A 7,946-nucleotide genomic window follows, 5' to 3' on the forward strand; every position below is an offset into this window, starting at 1 on the left:
TTCTGGGCTGGATCATGTGAAATACCAGCAGAGTTGAATATGGAAGGAACTTCAGTTGGTCTAAGCGTTCCGATAGAGCATGCAGAATTCGGGGCATAACTGATAATGTATCTCATGAGATTGTACAAATTGCTCTAAGATCGTTCCGATTTAAACACTGAACTCATTCTAATTAAAGACTACACTGAGGAAAAGTGGATGAAGTGTGTTTGTGTGTGTGTGTGTATGTTGGGGGAGAAGGGAGATCGATGTGGAGAAAAATAAATGTTTGATCAACTTGGTTTTGTCACTTTATATTTCAGTAGTCTATAACAGAAAATATGGTTTCTAGAGGTAGTATAATCTGCCTCATTCCCAGTTCATCTAGTCCAGAAACACTCGGTTTTACTTCATGGTCCTATTGCCAGAGCCAAAGCTGCTCATGAGAAGCCCTGTAATACAACAGAAGTACCTTCAGGGCACCATAGAAATTTATGTTAGTGTATCTCTTTGTGCATCCTTTGGGTGTCAGAATCTCTCCGTGTTCCTACGTATAAAAATGATTCCCTGAGCACACCTATATACACAGAGACAATGAGCAGAAGTATTTGGTGTTGTTAAATAATAAAACACACCAGGAATCTTCCCTCCTGGATTTTTAACATTAAAACTACCATTCTCAGAAGTGTTACTCAACCGTACCATGAGATTTTAGAAAGAAAATTGACATTGATGTTACAGCACTCTCTTTCAATAGAGATGTATTTCTAAACACACTCCTCCAGAAAATATGTGATATCAGCATCATATGGCAATACATCGAGATTGTTATTTGAAGTATGAATTTCTACCCAATAAACCATCCTTTTGAACCGAGGAAATATTTCAGAGGGATACATAATACAGCTTCAAGAGAAACTCAGGCTGTGAAATCTGTGTTCATGTCTGTGTTTTGAATAGCCCAAAGTCTACGAGAGCATATATTGGCCTGTAGCCGATCTGGATAAAGAGAGGGGCAGATCACAGAATTTGAACAGGGCTATCACTTCATCCGCCCTTCAGAAACAGTATGTTCCAAGATTTTAGACTTACTGATTGTATTGAGTGATCTGCAGATTTTAGAACCAGACTAATTTTCTAGACTCATTGTAGAGCAAGTACATCTTGTCAAAAGGATATTTGAAGGAGATACCTTCTGCTAAAGAAGCAGCAACTGTCTGAAACAATCCCTTTCCAAAACAAAAGCGTGTTACAATTTGTACTATATTTCTGTGTGACAGAGATTACCTTATGCTTTCAACACTATACATGAGCTTTGAAAAACTGGTGTTGCTAGCATTCTCTTGTTCTTTCTTTGTAGAAACTGGAATACATGGAAAGCAGTGGTACTTGTCAGTTTAGAATAATTTGGAGAAATCCACTTTTAAATCAATAATATTTTTCTCCCAGCCACTTCCTGAAAAGCAGCAGTTTTTCACCTCATACCGATTTTACATCATTGTCATTTCCTGGGTTTGCAGGGAGTTGTAGGAACTGGGCTACTCTGGTCATACTTGATGGATGAGTTTATGCAAGGGAGGAAAGGTGCATAAATGTTAAGGTACTATGTGTTTTCTTCTTGGTTCCATATATAGTATATATATCCCAGCTGTAATTTTTTAGTAATGTTTTAGTAAGGTCCCAGTACCTTTTTTTTACATAAGAAACCTGTAGACACTGGATAGTGACAGAAAACAGTAGTTTTTTGGGTAATGATAGCAGTTCAGGGGTACGAACCTTGTGACCTCATCGCAATCCTTATTTCTTAATTTCTTGGTCAAAAATGGTGGCTTACCAGAAGCTTGTTGATATTTTAATCCATGCCCTACTGGTCCTGTCACAGCTGCTAGGGGGACATGAAGAGACCTACAAGTTAAAGAGGATTTTAGTTGACTGCTTGTGAAAATAAACACAGTCATCTCCTAAGGCAGAGGCTGAAAATGTCTGCCAGGGAAAAACACTCATCTGGCAAAACTCTCCCTCTCATGCCACAGTCACTGAAAATTGCTGTGCTAGTTCATGCAAAGGCAATAGTGCTATTCATACCTCCAGGCAACCTTTCTCCATCCTGACCAGTGAAGACAGATGTTGAGAGAAGTCCCTCCTGCTAGACTGTTCTGGGTTTTGTTGTGATATTTCTCCCAGTCTTCAGTCTTCTTGTGAGCAACAAAACCATGGAATATACATAGTAAAGGGGAGATCCTAGAAAAGAAAGGACATGATGATCACCAAATATAAATCCAAAGACAGTTCAAGGAAAGTGGTATAAAAGAGGCAACACACAAGTAAGCACACATCGGCAAGGAAGCATTGCTGCCAAGGCCACATCCGTGTCATGAACCCCTGACAGATACAAATAGCAAACAGTGCTGGCAAAGAGTCAGTGGCTTGATGTCACTGGCATAGTTGCTGGTGTAAAGAAAGGAGTAGGGCTTGCATCAAGGCAGTAGACAGCCTTCTCCTCTTGCTGTAACTACAATACCTGTGTGCACAAAAAGCTACTCCGAAGTGAAAAACGACTACTGCATATTCATTCACACTGGTGAAGCTGGTTTATCCCTCTGTATCCCACCCTTCTCTTCCCTGGGAGAAAATGATAATGCAGCAGAAGCCACTTTGACTCTTATGACTTTGGTCAACAGAGAAAAGCAGTTTCTAAAATGATCAGGAAAGGTCACAGATGTTGAGAAAGTATTCCTTCGCCTTTGCCTAGTGATTTTCTGCCACTTTTGAACGGCTTGGCCATGATATTATCTCTTTTGATTTCTATCTTAGTTTTAAAGAATTTTGTTCTCACTTTGCCTTTTTAATTCAATGGTCAGCTAAACCACCCACACTGGAGTGATCCTCAGTTATTTCCCTATACTATCATACAGATAGACATGAAAACATACTGTTGTGACTGTGCAGTAAATTCAAGCCAAACTTAAATCAAAGTAAAAGCAATGAGGTCACAAAGAAACCCCGCCAATGTTTATTCCCCTATACTCATCCAAGATAAATTTAATTTGATCATCAGTCATCCCCGAATTCTGGATATACCAACACTTTCCAATTAATCTCAGGCTTCTCATAGTCCTCTTCAACTGCATGGGACAAATGAGTACCATCAGCAAGTGTCACTCACTCATTGTTTATTTTCCTCTCAAAGTTCACTAGTGCAAACACTTGGGGAGAGAGGTTTCAGTGTCCTCTTCAGGAGCACCCCATTCTCCTTCTTTCTCAGCAGCAGCCACGCCCAAACCCTGAAGGCTGTCAAACACCCCTGGGCATGTCCTAGGATCCTTTAATAGCTGGGGGGGGGGGTTGGTGTTTTGCAGCCTTTTTCAGGAACAAGCTGAACTAAACTAGATGGAGCCTGTGTTAAGGCTGGGTTGATTTTTCTTCTGGTATTTATATTCTGTAGCATGCCTTAGAATTTATTGGTCATGACTTCCTAAGAAACTGAGTATCCCTGCTTCCCTGGGAGAATTGGGTCAATACTCTTTCACCTGCTTTACAAACATTGACTAGTTAATCCATGCAGTACCCCTCAAGATAGGAAAACGAGGCAGAGAGATTATATGACTTGCCCAAAGCCATAGAAGGAATAAGTGTCAGGCATATTATGAACAGGGCATATAGATCAAAGGAAATACAATGAGAACTCAGGAGTTCCTGTCTCCCGGTCTGCTTCTTACAACAGAGAACAACACTACTTTTCTACTGTATAGCATTTACAGGATTTTTTGTAAGGGATCTTGTCAAAAGCTTGAAGGAAATCCAAATAAATCATCTTAACTCTTCAATATTGGTGCAGATGACTTACGTTAGTGAAAGGAACTTACACGCTTGCCAGATTTCAAGGAGAAATTATGTTGTAAGATCACAAAGGCACAAATCTCTTTCTGAAATAAAGTTGATACAATAACTTCCCTCTATAGTCTTAGCTCTACAGCTGCAGGATTTCTTTTTAGGTATGTGTTTTAAATCTTCTATTCTTAACTAATTTTGTTGCAAAACTTGACTAACTGAAAGGTTTAAGTTGCAAACTTCCTTGTAATGAATTCTTGGCTTTTTTGTATCATAGCACTTCAGGGAATGAGGAACTTACAAATAGATGTGTACCACACACCACCCTTCTGGATTTTTCAGAGAGTTACTTGTTGTACTTCAGTGGTTTGTATATCCCAAGAAAAAATAATTTTCCTGACAACTGTACTCCTTGTCAAACTGAAGTCAATAACAACGCTCCTATAGATTTAAATACCCCAGATTTGTACTTCTCATTTCTATTTTGATCTCTAAATTAATTTTACTGTGGGGATCATATCACAGATCCAAAGTGTAAGCTTGTGGAAACAAACATACTGAAATCTCATATTACTTTTAATACTGGAAATAAATATGTTATGTTACCATTTTTTGAGATCTTAAACATTACTTGACTTTACAGGAACTCCTTTACAGGAGCAGTAGTACTGAATACTCTTCTGTGTATATCTGTATGCATATATAAACACATAATCTATCTGTGAGCAGTAGAGTCAAAGGTGTGCATAAACCCCTTACTTCTGCATTTCCTAATTTTAAAATTATGAACTATACAATCAATGCTCTTTCCAGAATGGCTTTCTCCGAGTTTCCTAAAATAATTTATTTTTTAAAGAAAACTGAGAAAATCAGAAAGACTGCTGGGCAGACTGTGGAGAGAATTGTAAACACCAGTCTAATGGTATTTGATTACTTTTTACTGTTTCTTTTTTGCCTGGAGATGCCAATCCTCCTTTGACATGTCTCACGATACTTGAGTATTGTGCTCAGTTTTGGGCCCCTCACTACAAGAAAGACTTTGAGGTGCTGGAGCATGTCCAGAGAAGGGCGACAAAGCTGGTTTAGAGCACCAGTCTGATGGGGAATTGCTGAGGGAACTGAGAGTGTCTAGAGAAAAGAAGGCTCAAGGGAGACCTCATTGCTCTCTACCACTGCCTGAAAGCAGATTGTAGTGAGGTGGAGGATTAGTCTGCACTCACAGTAACAAGTAATAGGATGAGAGGAAATGGCCTCAAGTTGTGCCAGGGGAGGTTTAGATTTGATATAAGAAAAAATTTCTTCACTGAAAGGGTAGTGCCAAGCACTGGAACAGGTTGTCCAGGGAAGTAGTTGAGTCACCATCCTTGGAGGTATTTAAAGGATGTGTAGCTGTGGCACTTAGGGACATGGTTTAGTGGTGGACTTGGCAGTGCTGGGTTACTGTTTGTACTCGATGATCTTAAAGGTCTTTTCCAGCTGAAATTATTCTATTCCATGATTCTATAATAGCAACAAGGTCAGTCACTGGTTTTAAGAGTTTTATTTTGCCCTTCAACCTGCTTATTCCCTTGCACTCTTTGCACTCTTAAACTTTACACTCAGAAGTTTTTACTCAGTCACTATTTTCTGAAATCTTATTATCAGTGGTCTGACTTAATCAGTGTACATTTACTTCTCAGTTCCTGTATTGTCACTGAACTAGCTAAACACTTGGGTGGAGACTTAAGTCTCATTAAGTGCAATGATACTTGGCCCGTTTAAATGCTTGAAACTGAAGCCTAAAGCCTCCATATTGTTATTACACTGATTAAGGAGGCCATTAAAATTTGCCGTTTGGAAAAATTAGTTATTTCTGATGTTGTTGTTAGGATGGCCATTCATTTGAGCATACTTCCTACCTTATAACTTGACAGAAATGCATGTTATGTTCCCCCAGCACAAAGTGAAAATAAACAGCAGCAAAACAGAAAACCCTTGCTTGTGGGAATGCTGGTGCTTCCAGAATGTCTGGAGCATGATATTTCAGAAAAATGGTCTCCCGACCAGTCACGCACGAACATGCAAAATAAACGGGGAGTAGGTAAAATATTTGCTGCCATTGCCATACTGAATTCTGTAAGTAATTCTGTGCCAGATTACCTTTGACTCTATGAAAAGCATTCCTCCTAATGTCACTTGTTACAGCATTTGAGCATAGGGTTTGTAACACACTTAGATTCATAAATCTCTTAGCTATGATGTTTAAATAAACACAGCCCCTACACATTTTATTTGGTTTTTCTGTTTGGTTTTTTTGTTGTTTTTTGTTGGTTTTTTTGTTTGTTTGTTTGTTTGTTTGTTTGTTTTTTATTATTATTGTTTTTTCTGGTTTCTTAGTGCCTGGTTATGCCGTGTGCATTCACGGGGTGAATGCCTGTCCTAGTTAGAGCAGCTGGGACCAGTTCATCACTGTATGGGTGTAACCCAAAACTGTGTATTCTATAGCCTTTCATGCCATTTCCCAGAAACTGTGATCAATAGACCATTTACACCACCTGCCCAGAGCAGCCTGACTCCTCAGGCTATAAACAGGGTGTTAAGAGGCCTGCGAGATAGGAGGATGCTCCCGTCCTCACACCCATTGTGGAACTCCCCGCCCTGAGGGAGGTACTGGGCATTCCTACCTGAACTGGAGGATATGTAATCTGGGGGTCTTGGGACTTTTTTAACCACTCATGGGATCCAGAGGAAGACTGCAGACCACCACTCTCAACCACACTGCAACCACCACCCTCGACCGGACTGCAATCACCACTTTTGACCAGACTGCACCAGCACTCTCACCAACAGGTTTTCCCCTCTCCTTTTATTTTGGACTCAGGGGGCCCAACGAACACCACTCTGTTCATGCCCCAGGGTGCTGGGTTATACATTTGGGTTTTGTGGGTTAAAACCAATTGTTTGTCTGTATAATCGTACTTATTGTATTATTTTATTAAATTGTTATTCTGACTTATAATCTCTCTTTTGAGTTCTGTTCATTTCCCCTGCCGGTTTACCTTTAAACCAGCACAATGCCTAAATCTTGCAGTTTTATTTAGGTTTGGTTGTGCTGAGCTTCATTTCAGATTTGAGAGGACTCCAAAAGGTGGACAATGCTCTGCTGCCCCCGGCACATTTTGTCAGGTGTTGGCACAATTTCCAGGACTCCTGGGGACTGCAGTTTCCCTGCAGACCAGAGCAGGCCTTTCCATCATTTCTGCTTCACTGGGATGGGAGGTTAGCTGGCTCACCTTGTTTCCTAATCACGTATTTCTTTGCTTTTCTGCTGTCTTCCTATCTGGAGAGTACTGGTTTTTCACTGTTTAACTGAGTATCCTGAATAGCAATCATTGTCTCCTTAGGTTTACCTTCTTACCTCCTGCTTACAAATGACATGAGTTGAAAATAGCTGAAATGTGGACAAACAGATCTGAACCATGCAGATACAGAGAGTAAGACCGCTGGATGTAAGAAGGAAAATTTTGCTTGTCTTGACTGAATTTAATCAACACCTCTTGGTGTGCCTTTTGATTTGTTACCCTGACACCAAAGCCTTTAAGAGAGAAAAGAGGTCTCATCTGATTACATCCAGATGACTCCAGCAGTGATTTATTTACTAAGTTGACAATACCTTTAATTTTGGATAACACTTCCCTTGTAAATGAGATTAATATACCCAGTGTGAATGTGTAAGTGTTGCTTCATCCCTCACTGTCACAACTGCACTGATGACATCTTCCAGGAATCAAGAAAATTATTGTGAACTCATTGTGAAGTTTCACATTGCAGGGCGTTAATGCAAGAAAGGGACAGCAGTATTAGTTGAGCTTGAGGCCACTGTGTATCCAGAGACACTTTGGTTCCATGGAGATGTATAAATAGTGGTAAGATGATTTTATTTTTTAGGATGCCCCATTGTTACAGATATTGATACAAACATGAGTTCTTAATTGAGAGAGATTGTGTGAAAAGACAGGGAGAAAATGACTGTCACAGTTATGACCAGGGACTACAGCATCAGAAATGCAGGTTTATGGCTTGCTTCAGAACAGAGTGGCAGGAGAAACCAGACTGGAAGTAATATCTTGTAAACACAGAAAAAAAATGCAGTTAAT

The sequence above is a fragment of the Manacus candei genome, unplaced genomic scaffold (genome assembly GCF_025592945.1).
Source record: "Manacus candei isolate 608988 ecotype Guabito, Panama unplaced genomic scaffold, ASM2559294v1 h1tg000008l, whole genome shotgun sequence".
Lineage (NCBI taxonomy): Eukaryota > Metazoa > Chordata > Aves > Passeriformes > Pipridae > Manacus > Manacus candei.